We start from the raw sequence: 13,746 nt of genomic DNA on the forward strand, positions 1-13,746 counted from the left end.
TTTGTAGTATTATGAGAATTAAATGAGATAATGCATGAAAAGTGCCTTGCTCAGTAATTGGCAGAGAATGGGATCTGAAGAAAAACTGCTCTATTCTGATAATGATTAAGATGAAATGTGCCTGGCTAAGTCCATATTCCAGAGTCAGCCAGTTAAGTACATAATTGGTAATTATTGTTCATCATATTTTCCTATGGAATGCTTATTTGTTAGAATAAGGGCCATGGAAGTTGTGAACTACTTTCAGATACTAACTACCATATATAAGATAGATAAACAACAACTTTCTGCTGTACAGCACAGGGAACTATATTCAATATCTTGTAGTAACCTATAATGAAAAAGAATATAAAAAGGAATATTGTATATATATGACTGAAACATCGTGCTGTACACCAGAAATTGACACAACACTGTAAACTGACTATACTTCAACTAAAAAATATTAAGAAAAATCAAAATGAAAAAGCATGGAAGAGAATTAAATAATTTGTATGTATCAAGGAATCAAACTATCACTGATTTTTTTGGTGACACTGGTAGAACACAAGCAGCGTAACTTAAGTTGCATTTCAAATCATAACAATAATTTGAAGTGTTTTAGAAAACATATTTACTTCCCAAGGATGTCTGAGTGCTTTGTTGAAATATGTTAAAAACTCCCAGGATTGAATTCAGATTATGGCCCTCCCAGTTCTCATCTGTTGGCTTTGAGGCTCTGGCAAGCCTTTAGCCTCCCTATGCCTCTTTTGCTTCAGTGAACAAAACAACAGTAGGCTCAAATGGATGAAGACCATAGTGTCGCGCACTTAGTTCACATTTAATAACAACCAACCTCTCCTTTCCCACTGACTCACAAATAATGCAAAACCCACTAACAGCAAGTTTTCTCTATTCTTTCCACAAAGCAAAAGATTGTCACAGAAGCCTAAGTGTCTGGGTCTCTTGTTTGTCATATTGGTCTTGAAAAAAAAACCCTTGCTTTCTTCAAGACTGATGGTTCTAGTACCTTAGTTAGACATTTTGCTTACAAGTTTTGTGATTTTGTTTTTAAAGGAACAGATTTCACAGATGAGAAATGTGTCTTGTAGCTGGTAGCTGTGTGGTACTAGGTGCTGTGGAAAGGCATTGCTCTCTTGCCCAAAGCAAACTTCCAGGGCCATCTTTGTGACTCAGAGATCTGAAAGCCAATGACAGGCTGCCAAGAAAGCTGAGGCTGGAGGAACTACATCCACCCTCTTCCAACCCTGGAAACTGGTCGACCTAGCTCAAGCATATTGTTGGTGTTTTATTAAAAGGGTTGATTTGGAGAATGTTGTGTTTGCCATGCAGTGTCATGCCTCTAAGCCTTGGTTTCCAGCCTTTATTTATAAGCCTAATTGTTGCTATGGAAATTCAATATTTAAAGAGGTAATTATTGCTGATCTTGTTGCATGTGTCCATTTCTGATGTCCAGCTGTTAGCTCTTTAGCTCCAGTCTAGCAGATTAATTACTGCTATTGATTACTTTGAGCTTCTCTCTTCACACCTGCAGTCTGCGTAATTAGCTGGTGGCCTCCTTTGAAAATTAGGAGCAGTTTCATCCTGGCACTTTGCCATTTCCCAGCCATGTGCACTGCACTGATGAACAAAAGCAAATCTATTTTAAATAGAGATATCTGGGTAATGAACTCTTTGTGTTTTTGAACTATCCGTGGATAATTCAAATTACCCTCTGTTAGCAAATATTGTACCTCATTTGATGACTATCTGCAAAGAAAAAATTCCAAAACACTGGTTTTTATTCCCATTTCCACCTTGCAGAAATTTGCTCCTGTGTGTGGTTTAAAAAAAAAATCAAAACAACTTTTTAGTTCTGCTGCTGAGGGTGTTAGGGCACTGGAATGGGTTTCCTAATGGAGCCCAGTGGAAGCAGCTGAGTTTCACTCTGAGTATTCCAGGCATCCAGGTATTAATGTTCATCCTTTCGTTAGATTCACACTCCTAGTCTGAGAGACAAATCGCCATTCTTGGGAGTCATTGTTACACACTGGGAATAAAAAGTTTCCAATTAAAAAATGGTATAGGCAGAGAAACGAGAGAGATTACAGGAGCTTTCAAAATTTTCTTCCCAACTTTATTTCAGTCAGTAAGATGTTTTTCCTTTCTGCTTATTGGAAACCAAATCGGCATTGCCAAATATCAACATCTAGAGTTTTGCCTATAACGTCCTGTGATGACACTTTCTCATCTGTCGTATGACACTGCCTCCACACTCAGGACATACAAGCTGGTAGCAGAATTGGAAGCGGACTTCCCGAGTAATGACGTGCAATGACTACTAACATGGCCAGCTGTTCCCTTCCATGCCAACAGGGTCCCACTAATGTTCCCTTTAGCTGTTTAACTTGTTTTGAGTTATTATACTAAGGGTTATTGCTTATTGTAGGAAAAAATAAAGTGCTTTCCTCCTGCCCATGGCATGCATCTGCCAGCTTTCATTTGAAGCTTAAAGTGAATACGTATGTCCCAAAGCCCACCCAGCACATGGACGGAAAAAAGTTTAGAAAGTTATCACTTGTCAGAGTGATGAAAATATCATGCACTTGTGTCAAGCACAGATGTGTTTGGTTGGATCCCAGCAATGTGGAACTGCTTCATCAGCCCCGGCAAAGCCTCTATGGAAGCAGAGAAATGCAACTTCCTTCTGTCTGGGGAATCAGATGGGCATTGGGCATGGAGCAGGAAAGAGTGGAAAGAGTAGGGGCATTCGCTCATCAACTCAACGAACCTTTGGGGCAGCTAATGTGGAGGCTGAACACTGGCCCTCAGACCAGAAGGTCCCCAGCTGGAATCTCATCATTTCCACTGTTTCCAGATTAAAATTTAAATTGCGTGCTGCCATTTGGAGGCCTTCTGGGCAGGGTCTCGCAGAGTCACCAGTTATTAGGACTGCCTCCTATTATCGCAACCCTAAAAGCTATTTGAACAGCAGCCTAATGTGATGGTGATTTCCAAGGCCCATTTGCTCTTATTGCAGCTAACCAAAGTTGCCTTCTCATAGTACCGGAGAGGAGAATCCGAAGCACCAGAGGAGTATTTTGCTGGCTGTAAATATAAATTCACCCCAAATAAACAATCTTTTGTTTCCCCGATGTGGGCAAGGTCGTCTCTAACTCTGACAAATAGTAACCCTCTTTCCCTTACCAGAGAATAAACTTTGGTTCACACAAATTACAATTTCAACTCAACAGGAAATATGAAAAACACAGTTTTAAAATATGAAATATGAAAAACACAGTTTTAAAAGGATACTACAGGAAAGTGCAAAGTGAGAGCTGTATAAAGCATTCCATACTTAGGGATTGAATAACGCCTTTCAAAGGACAGGAACGTATGCATACACACACATGTATGTTTATACATATACAAATATATATTTTTGGATGTTTCATTTTTATGATTGCAAAATTCAGCACGCTTAACCTGTGACTGTTTGAGGCTGTGCACAGTATATGTATTGTGAAGTTGGACATGTCCCCGATCTCTCTGCTGTGTGGAGCTGCTTTGGCCATTGGTTTTTCAGCACCAGCAGAAGAGAAATTAAAAGTCTATCAAGTTAAGTTTTTTACACCTGATTTTTAAAACCAGTTAAGTTTTATGAACCATGAGGAAGGCGAGGTAGTTGTTCAGTTACTGGGCGTATTCAATAGTATACTAAACAGCTAAGTGAAAGGAGAGATGAGAATTTATCTAGTGATGAATAAAAATAGTGTAGCTGACATGTATCAAGTGCTTATTATGTGCATTGTGCTTAGTGTTTTGAATACATTGTCTGTTTTAATCCTCACAGCAAACCTGTATGTATTATGAATGCTGCCATTTTCTGGATTTTGCAGGTGAGGACACTGAAGCTGAGAGACTGTGTAATTTGACCCTGGTCAGGTGTAGCAAGTAACTTCATTTGTCTGCCAAGCCAGACTTTTCACTACTTCTGGATATTTTATTCCAGCTGTAGTAGCCTTAGTGATGTTTTGCTCCATTTATATGGATTCTTTAATGTTTGGATTAACCAATTGAAAAAAATCTACCCATAAACCCGGTGTCTTTGGGCCCAAATAATAATACTTAAGCCTCAATCTAACATTTTGGGTTTCCTTAAGTTTATTGTGACATATTACAAGTAATTGTGCTAGGAGTTCCAAGATCGTGTTATCTTGTCTGAGGAAAGAGCCCACATTAATGAAATGTGGAGATGGAGCAGAACTGGGCATTTGTGCAATTGTTGCCTGACCTGGGTCAGGCAGGATGCTCAGTGGCTGTCTTAAGTTCTCCTGTGGGGAAGCCTTTTGCTGGAAGAATCACAGACTATTATTGATTCTGTTACTAGAAATGCAGGGAAAATCTCCCTCCCCCACAGCTTTGCTGTTGTGGCTTTCTTACTGTGCCCAAATACTCTTGTTTCACTTGGATGCCTGAAAATTTTATTTTCCAAGGAAACAATCAGAATAAGGTCTCTTTCTCTCTCTGTGTGTGTATAATGCACATAGAGTATATTTCGCTTTTCCATAAATATATTTTGTTATATATGTGTGTGTATTGCTGTTACACAAACACACACATAATTGTTTTCGCATTATTTCTAAGACATTTTCTGGCAAGTGCTTTCGAGAGAACGAAAGGCAGAGGCCTTCTCAGTGTCACTGTATGTGCAAACATCTTCAGATTCTATTAAAGCAACTTCATTTTTTTCAGTCACGGATGACTTTTTGAAGGGGAGTTGTTTTATGATTTGTAGCACACATCAGATAACCTTCAAGAAATTCTCTTGCGAAAACACAGCAAGTCAGATTTTCCTGATCTTAAATTTTCCCTTTCTATGTCTAATAATATCCCATCCTTAACATCAACTCTCGCCCTAATGAGCTGAAACTACATTAGCAAAATCTTAGGCAGATAAATTGACTCAAACCTTGGTTTGATGATCCTACTTAAGACATTCAATTAATTCTGTTTTGCTACAAGCTAATTTATGACTTCGTATTTATTCAAAAAAATGTTGAAGATACAAAGCTGTGGGAGACAAAATAATGAATTATTCTACTTTCCTTCATGTGCTCATCATGTGCTCACTACAGTGAAGGAGGAAGAGAAAGGAGAAAGAAATGCTTTTGATGTTAGATGTGTGGCTATTTTCTTGTCATTTCAAGACAGTCTTTAACTGATACAAACACATTTATATCCCTCTAGGAGATATTAATTAGTGTAGTAAATGTTGGTTCATTAATTGTTGTTAAATTTTTCTTTATTTACCCAGTAAATAGTTTTTATCTTTTTTCCTCTTTCATGTCTCCCTCCCTCTCCTCACACCCCCACTTCCTTCCAAGATATCAGTTGGTTTAGAGTGGTCATAAACTTGTTTTCTTTGTGGTGGATAATGACTGGCAGTTTGATGAAACTGTGATATAGTAACAGTTATTATGATCTACTTTTTGGTGGCAAAGCTTAATAATTGATCTGTATACTTTGAAAGAGAAGAGAAAAATCTGAGAGTTTTAAAGTAATTTACAGCCCCGTGCCACACTCGGTGGGTTTTTAATGAGCTTCTCTGGATCTACAGGTAGCAGAAGTTTTTTCTGCTGATGTGCAGGGCGACTTGTCAAGACATCCTGCAGGGAAGTTGTTCAGAGAAGGTCAGCCAGGGAATAGGATTGCAGTAGGTGATGCTGGGGCACATAATTGACTTCCTCAGTCTCTGGAAAGTGATAGAAGGCGAGGTTGAGAGGAAGCTGCCCCTTCTTAATTCCTCTTCCCTCTCTCTTACTTTATTAAAACTGCTTTTCTTATACCTCCTTCTACCATTTCTCTTTCCTTTTTGCATTCTTGCAGCCTAAATCTCTAATTGCCACCCATGTTGCTTTTTCTACTCAATTAAAAATATGAAATATTTCTTATAATAATCAGCTCTAAATTTCCAGACTATTCTATTTTATAAGCCTCTATTTTTCATGTATTTTTCTAAGGGCAAGCAATAATGTTCCTCTCCCTAGCATGACAGCCAGGGCTATTGTGTCAGACAGGTTAATCTTGCTGTGCTGCAAAACAGAGTCATATTCCTTGGGATTCTTTGTTGCGATTTTTTGCCATTTTCACTCCTAAACTTTGGAGGACCAAATATACCCACCAATCTCAACAGACTTCCCCTCACCCTGGTAATCTATAACTGTAAACAAAATATACACTTGCCAAAATTACAGATTTTCCAATATTTCTTCTTATGCCAACTGGAAAAAATAGGTACCTATAATGCGCATATATCAGTCAATTTAAAATAAATGACGTTTTCATGGTACGAAGGAAAGTAATTGTACAGGGTACTTATTTTGCTGCATTTTAAAAGTGTAGTTCTAGGTACCTACCGTATCATACACTATTTCATGAAGCACCTGCTTTATTCCATCTGGAGAAGTCCATAAAGTGAACTTGTGTAGAACAAGTCGTAGAATCAATTGCCAATAGGCTGATGTAGGTACTTTAACAATTCTGGTGAAAAGTAGAGACAAATTAAGATAGTAAATATACATAGATACTCAAGGAATTGATTTTTTTTTTTTTTCTTTTTGTAGCTGAGAAGTCTTCCAAGGCTGTTCTGTGGGGCTGTGTGTATAGACATGCTAAGCAGTGTTCCTGCTGCACTGGATTTACTTTGCATTTTCCTATTAGGACTTCTGGAAAGAGAGCTTCCCTCATTTGTGCAGAGGAGGACAGAACCTGCACATTCTTTCAAAGCTGTCAGTTCTGTCTACTGTAAAAAAGGACACGGAAGACTAGGAGCCTCAGGGCTCAGCATGAATTTGTCCTGTGTCACACTGGAGCTTGCCATTGGAAAATCTATCATGTCCTGGTTTTAGAGTCTGAAGAAACAGGGAGTGAATGAGAGGTGGTTGTCATGAACTCTTGGAAGTGAGCCATATGTCTGAGGTTACAGCTTAACTCCCCTGATTAATCTGGATGTTTAGAAGGTTTGAGTTTTGAAAGATTATTTTATGAGGAAATGGTGACAAAGGAAAAAGGATACTGTGGGTTTTCTTCAGAGGTTTCCTGTGAGGCGGGCTCATGCCCGTTTCTCCAGGCTGATCTGTTCTCTGGCTGGTAGAGACAGCAGGAGATAGATGGCAGACATGGTGTATCCAGACACAATGTGCTTGTGGACCAAGGACATCTTGATGGTTTCTCTCTGCTGTGACCCTTCCAAATTTTGCTCTTCTTTAATCACCCTGAATTAGATATTAACATTTAAGTGTCCTCTTAGGGCTTGGCAAAATTAAAAAATAAATAAATTTGCCGCTGAGGAACTAAGAAATTAAATATCTGTTACTAGCATGGTGAACTTTCATGGACTTCTGTATTGAATAAGCCTTTGTATCTCTGACTAGCATTGTTCAGCACAATTACATTTAGTGTGGGCCTGGCTATAACACCCCCATGCTGCTCTCCCAGGGTTTTAAAACTACCTCAGCTCCCTCTTCTCCTTTCCTTTACTTTCCAGACAATGTTTTGCCTGTTGGGTTGATGATCAAGACGGGATTAACTTTCCTGAAAGTAATTTCAGAAGACAGACCATTGCCCCTCTGCGCCCCCATAAGATTATAGGAGTAAAATCTCTGAGTGGGGAATGAAACAGGAGAGAAGGGGGCAGGGCACAGCCATTCAGGGAATGACGGCAGTTAACATCAAAATGGTGGAGGATTCAACTCCCAGTAGGCTTTGAGGCTCAAGATGGTGGGAGATTTGACTTCTAGTAGACCTTGAGTTTCATTATATGCGCATTGTAATATTAACATGGTAAATGACACTCCCACAAGCACCATGACAGCTCCAAAGCTAATCATAAAAGGTCAAAGAGTGGGCAGTGGCCAAATTCCTGGGAATCCCAGCCCCGTCCCCAGGGTACTTGGAATGGTCCTCCCACTTGTTAGCATATGAAGCTACAGAGCCCATAAAAACTGGCAACACCACACCTCATGGCCGCCTCTCTTGCTCCCTCCTCTTTGGAGAAGGCCCACACTCTGTGGAGTGTGTACCTACTTTTACTTTAACCTGAGCACACAACCCCCACACCTCATGGCCTTTCTCTTGTCTTTTGAAACAGCCTACACTCTATGCAGTATGTATCTCTAAAGAAATCTTCCTTTACTCAAAAAAAAAAAAGACTGGCTTGACTTTTCAGGTTCACCCTACATATTGTTTAACCCTATTACTTGCAACATGAAACCATTATTTGTTTTGCCGTTTGAAATGTAGACTTAGAAATATGTCATATTTAAGTCCTAATGTTAATTTAAACTTTTCCTATATAGGGTATCTTTTGACTATGGCAACTCCTGCAAATTTTCACATTTATATTTCTATGCATAATTGAAAGAAAAGACAAAAATTTGAGTTAATGGTTATTCCAGTGATTTCTAGTAAGGGAATAATGAAGGTGATTATTGAAATTTAGGCTAAAAAAATTTATTTTCAAGTAAAAATTTCTGGCTATTACCTGAGTTCTAAGGTGATAAATTTGAAGACTGAGTCTTCAAAATAATCTGCCTCTAAATATAGTGATACAGTAAACTAACTATTCTAAGGCATATTCAGACAGTGGATATTTGGATTAAACAAAATTGACCCTGGAAAGGACCATGTAGCATGGATAGCATTATTTTGTAGAGGAGGAAATAATATGTGCTTGACTCTAAATCAATATTGAGGATAATTCTTCTTTCTGTTATTTAGGAAGTTTTTGGAATTTCAAAATACTTTACAGCTATTATTAGGCACCATACTTATTATATTGACTTTTACGGAAGGTATGCTGAGTGTACATGGAATATGTAAAAACTCACATATTGTTCTATTTAAATAGTTGGGTATTTGCAAAAGAAGGTGATGTTGTCTTTTGGATGAGGGTATAGTGTGGGCAATCCTCTCCTCTCTCCTCTCCCTCCTTCCCTCCCCTCCCCTCCCCTCTCCTCGCCTCCCCTCTCCTCGCCTCTTCCTTACCCTCCTTTCTCTTCCCTTCACAAATATCAACCGAGTGCCTTCTCTGAGCCAAGCATGGTGCTGTGGAGATAAAGAACTGAATAAGACAGATAAGTCAATCACCATCTATTTAGTCTCTGAAACTTAAAACCAAAAAAGTCATTCTTAATTCTTTTTTTCTGCAACTCATACAGCTATCAGAAAGTTTGTTGACTCTACCTCCAAAATATATAACCTGGATCTGTTATACCAAATCAACTGTCATACCCACCTGCTGTAATTCAAGGCACCACCACCTTCCACCTGATCTAGTACAGTTTCCACCTAACTGGTCTTCCAGTATCCCCTACTGCCTGCCTTATCCTCCATCTTCTACTGGCTAAAGTGATCTTGTTATGCGCACAGTCAAATGGAATATATCTAAATTTGGTTTTGAAAGTGAGTTGGCTGGGATGGGGTGAGAGTGTTGTTCACTAGGTTTAAAATGTTTTAGAAACTTAAAGAAAGTAAAACTGCACGTCCTATGAGATCTAATCCTTTTATATGGGATCCATCTGAATAAATGAGTGTCTTTTTAAAGTGGGCAAAACTGTGTATTCCAGCTGCAGACTAAATGATAGCTTCATTTCAAGCCTCCTGACTGCCATGGAACCATCTGGTATGTGCTCATGTGTAGGAGTAGGTGAGACTCCAGCTAACACTAAAGTCTTCAGCTAGTCTAAGTTGTTTCTTATTTACCACTTCATACCACACCTGGGTACAGAGGCAGAATTACAACTGAAGTCTGAATCTCTTCCTCTCGTCTTTAAGCTTATTCTTTTCTGCTTTTTCACTTATGTAAAGGTGTCCATTTTTAGGGAAATTGTTGGAATGGAAACAAAAAGTAGTTATATCTGTGGGAATCGAAACTCTAAAGTGGTAAAGATTTTATTTCATTCACACTTTGAGTATGTTCCCCAATTATTGCTTTGGATCAAGGGGAAAAAGGTTTGTATATGCTTTCCCCCCATGTGCAACTTTGAGCGATGTTCATATGTTACGTGAAATGATTATGCTAAATGTCTGTGAGAACTTGAGTCTTGGTGTGGATATATAGTGAGTCTATGGGACCCAAAGGAGAACAACAGTAGGAAGATAGGAAAGGCAAGGGATTTTTAAAAAATGAAGAGCTAGTAGGAGATGGGCGAGTAGGGGATGAAATGAGAAATTGGGTGGTTTGAACAGATTGTGTATATATTTTCCTCTCTGAGACCTCTAAGATCTCTTCTTGTACATTGCATGGGGAAAAATAATCTTTGCTTTCATTTTAGCTTCTTTCATTACTGCTGTATATTCTTTTAAGCTTGGCTCAGAAAAGAAAGGATAGTACAATACAGGAGCTCAACATGGTGACTTAACACTGGGCTTGGATCTGGCGCTGGCCAGGAAAGACAAAAAAGTAGATCATTATTAATGCATACTATTAGTGCAAAACTAAACATAATACTACAGTTGAAAAGATTAGTATACTGCCTAGCACATCATCATTTCTCTCTTTACAAATCACGCTACAAACAGAAACAGCATCTTTTAAAACTGAAGGCTGTTTGGATATGTGGCTGTGGTGTAATATGCAGACAGGCGTGGTCCGGGGGCTTCCTCTGTCTGGTTGGTCTTTACTGGAGTGCTGGTAGTGCCTGGTTTAATTAGTAATCAGAGATGTAGTCATTGCTGCTTTGTGACTTTGAGAGCCTTGATTGTGAATTACATGTACAGATTGCAATTTCTTTCTAAATAGGGTCCTTTGTATTCAAGGGCCTGAGGAGGCTTGCAGTCTGTGATAAACTGAGTTTTCTTCATGTAACAATATGTCAGACATCATTGTAACTGTTAAGATTTTGGGCAGTAGTGCCAGGCAAAATCCATGTATATGAGTAATGAATTTAGACACACTTTGCTTGTGAGAATGATTTTGCTAGGCACCCTTTCCCTATCCTACCCCGACTGAGAAACCTACTGGCTAATATATATAATTTAAAAGTGGAAACATCCTGAGTTTTAAAGTCTGAAGCTGCTAGTTCATAAACATTGAGCATTTCTTACTGATGGCACTGGGTTGTTATGTCTGATGGGGCGTCCGAAAAGATAAGGCATGATCTTAGCCCTGAAAGAATCTGCAGGCTTTGGGAAGTCAAGCTCAAATATGGATTTAAAAAATAACTAATTTTATAAGATATTTATGATAAAGCACCAAGTGTATGCTGTTTAATAGGTAGCTTTGCGATAAAGATGTGTCTTGACTGCAGAATTTAGAATGAATTTAAAGTGGAACTAAGTGTTTCTATCAGGAGGTGTGACAGCCTCTCTGTCTATGAACTGGTATATGGATCATTTTGTTTATGAACCAGACAACTGTGAAAGATCATTAAAAGCAAATAGATGGAAACTATACTGAACATTAAAGAGTTATTAAAGGCATTATGAGAAGGGTGGATATTTGCAGCTTCCTCCTGAGGACCAAGTAACATGTATTTAGATATTTCCACACTTGTGGCATCATTGATATGTGGCCTCATTGGGTGATTCAGGCCACAGAAGTTGGAGAAAAGCTGACAATTTAACCCTTTGTTACATTTACTGATTTTGCTCTGCTCTATAAGAGAACTCCACCCCTAAGAAAACCAGTTAAGGCAGGTTTTGCCTATTTCTCTGCCCCCAGAAAATATAGTGTATAATTCCCATGCAAAAAAAAAAAAAATGCATCAAAGAGAGGAACACCAGCTTGCTGACATCCTCATAATGGAGTATGGCCAAGGCAATTGTTGATCTCTTACAGCTTTTTGAAGAGTTAGCTCAGCAGTGAGGCTTTGAATAGGTCCACCCTTCTGTTATTCAGCCAGCAATCTGCTCCTGTCCAATGAATGGAATAAGAGCTGAGAGGCAGAATTTGATCTTTGTTCAAATTAGAAACCTGTCTCCTGTAAGCTGGGTCCCTTCCTTCTCCTTTAAAATCCTCTACTACCAAGGAGAGAAAAAAGAGATCTTGAATGTGTAGCGTAACAATCATTCCATCAGCTATAAACCTCACTTGGCAATTTTTTTTTGTCTTTAATTGAGTACTAGGAGAGCCACAGTGTGAATGCTATATGCAAATCCATTAGTCTTAGTACTGCTACCTATAATTAACACTGCCCAATGGAATTTTAAAAATATTTATAAAAAAAAAGCAATGGAGTAACAATTACCATTATGCCCAAATAAACTCCTCCTCCTCCATGTTTTCATCAAGAGAGCCGTGTTGTTACTTCAACAGGCACAGTGTTGTGGTGACTTTTGTGATACAAATAAAGCAAGACTAAAATTCTAATTGTGAAATTTAAAAGGAAAGTAATTGCTTAGTGTTGGTTAATTCCATCTTTGTGTGATGACAGCAGCTGCGTTTCCCTGCCTTGTGTATTTTAACAGATGGCATTATTTCTTATGGAGTGTTACAGTAGTGATTGAGGTGACACTGAAGGAAAATTCTGTGACAGTATGTTAAGTAAGACATTACTGACAAGCCTGCTGCGCGGCAGTGCAGAACTGCACGTCATGGATCTCTTCTCACCTCTGTAGCCCCCGCCAAATGCTTTCCATTTGCAGCATGTGGAACCAGAACAGAAAGATGAATGGAAAATCATGTTCTTTTTCAAATTCACTTGTTTGCATATAATTAATAGGCCTGGGAGGAAGGCCCAAATCTGGCAAAAAGGTGCATTTATCAATCCACTATTGTACTGTTGTACCTTTCTGCCAAAGGTAGGCAAATGAAGAGGCACTGATAGGCCTGAGTTCTAGACCAGGATCTGTTGCCAGTCACTTTTCTCTGGATTGGTCTCATTTGTGTGGAAGGCTGGGGTTGGACTGTGACAAAAGCCTCTAGAGCCCTTTCTGTGCTGAGTCTCTGTGATTCTGAAGGTCCTGAGCTTTGTGTTTTTGTGGCACAGAAGACGAAGTGAACAGAATGGAATCTAGATTACTCTGTGTGCTACTGATACTGATGCAGTGTAGTGTAAAGACCAGTGGGCCACAAATCAGGAGATCTGGCCATGGTTCAGCCAATGACACAGGTCACTGAGTTAATCCGTGTCAGCTTTCTGACCTCCTTCACAAGGACGTAGTCAAGGTCTAATAGGATTATGCTACTGAAAGATGATTAATTAATCCAACAAACATTGCGTAATTGCCCTGTGCTAGCTACTGTGCCAAGTGCTGGGGATTCAATAGTAGGTAAAGCATGGTCTTTGTTTTGGAGGAGGACGTGTAGTAGGAGAGTGGTAGGTAAATGGGTAATTACAGTAGAGTGTAATAGGTGCTTTGATGGGCACAAGTACATGGTGATATAAAGTAGATAGGAGGGGCAGCTCACCCAGCTCGGGGCATAGAAAGCTTCCAGGAAGAAGTGAATTCTAAGCTATAGCAAATATAGTTAGAAGAGGGAGGGACAAATAATAATAATGTGACTAGCAGCTTCCTGAAGCAAGACTTAGAAATCCTTATGGTTTGGTTTTTCCTTCACTACTGATCTTAAAAGTAGGAGCTCACCAAAATCTTGGGTCTCTATGAGAAAGGAATGCTCTTATTTAAAAATTCTTGTAGTAGAGAGCCCAGAGATAAACCCACAGACTTCTGGTCAATTAATCTTTGACAAAGGAGGCAAGAATATTCAATGGGATAAAGATAGTCTCTTCAGCAAATGGTGTTCGGAAAACTGAACAGCTG

The 13,746-nt window shown here is 39.1% G+C and overlaps 1 long non-coding RNA gene across 1 annotated transcript in view; it reads left to right on the forward strand.

The window, feature by feature from the left end:
• The window catches only part of LOC116147687 (uncharacterized), a 498,674-nt gene that overhangs the window by 90,377 nt on the left and 394,551 nt on the right, over positions 1 to 13,746 (forward strand). The gene's annotated exons all lie outside the window — the stretch shown is intronic.

This window comes from Camelus dromedarius, chromosome 19 (assembly GCF_036321535.1).
Source record: "Camelus dromedarius isolate mCamDro1 chromosome 19, mCamDro1.pat, whole genome shotgun sequence".
Taxonomy (NCBI): domain Eukaryota; kingdom Metazoa; phylum Chordata; class Mammalia; order Artiodactyla; family Camelidae; genus Camelus; species Camelus dromedarius.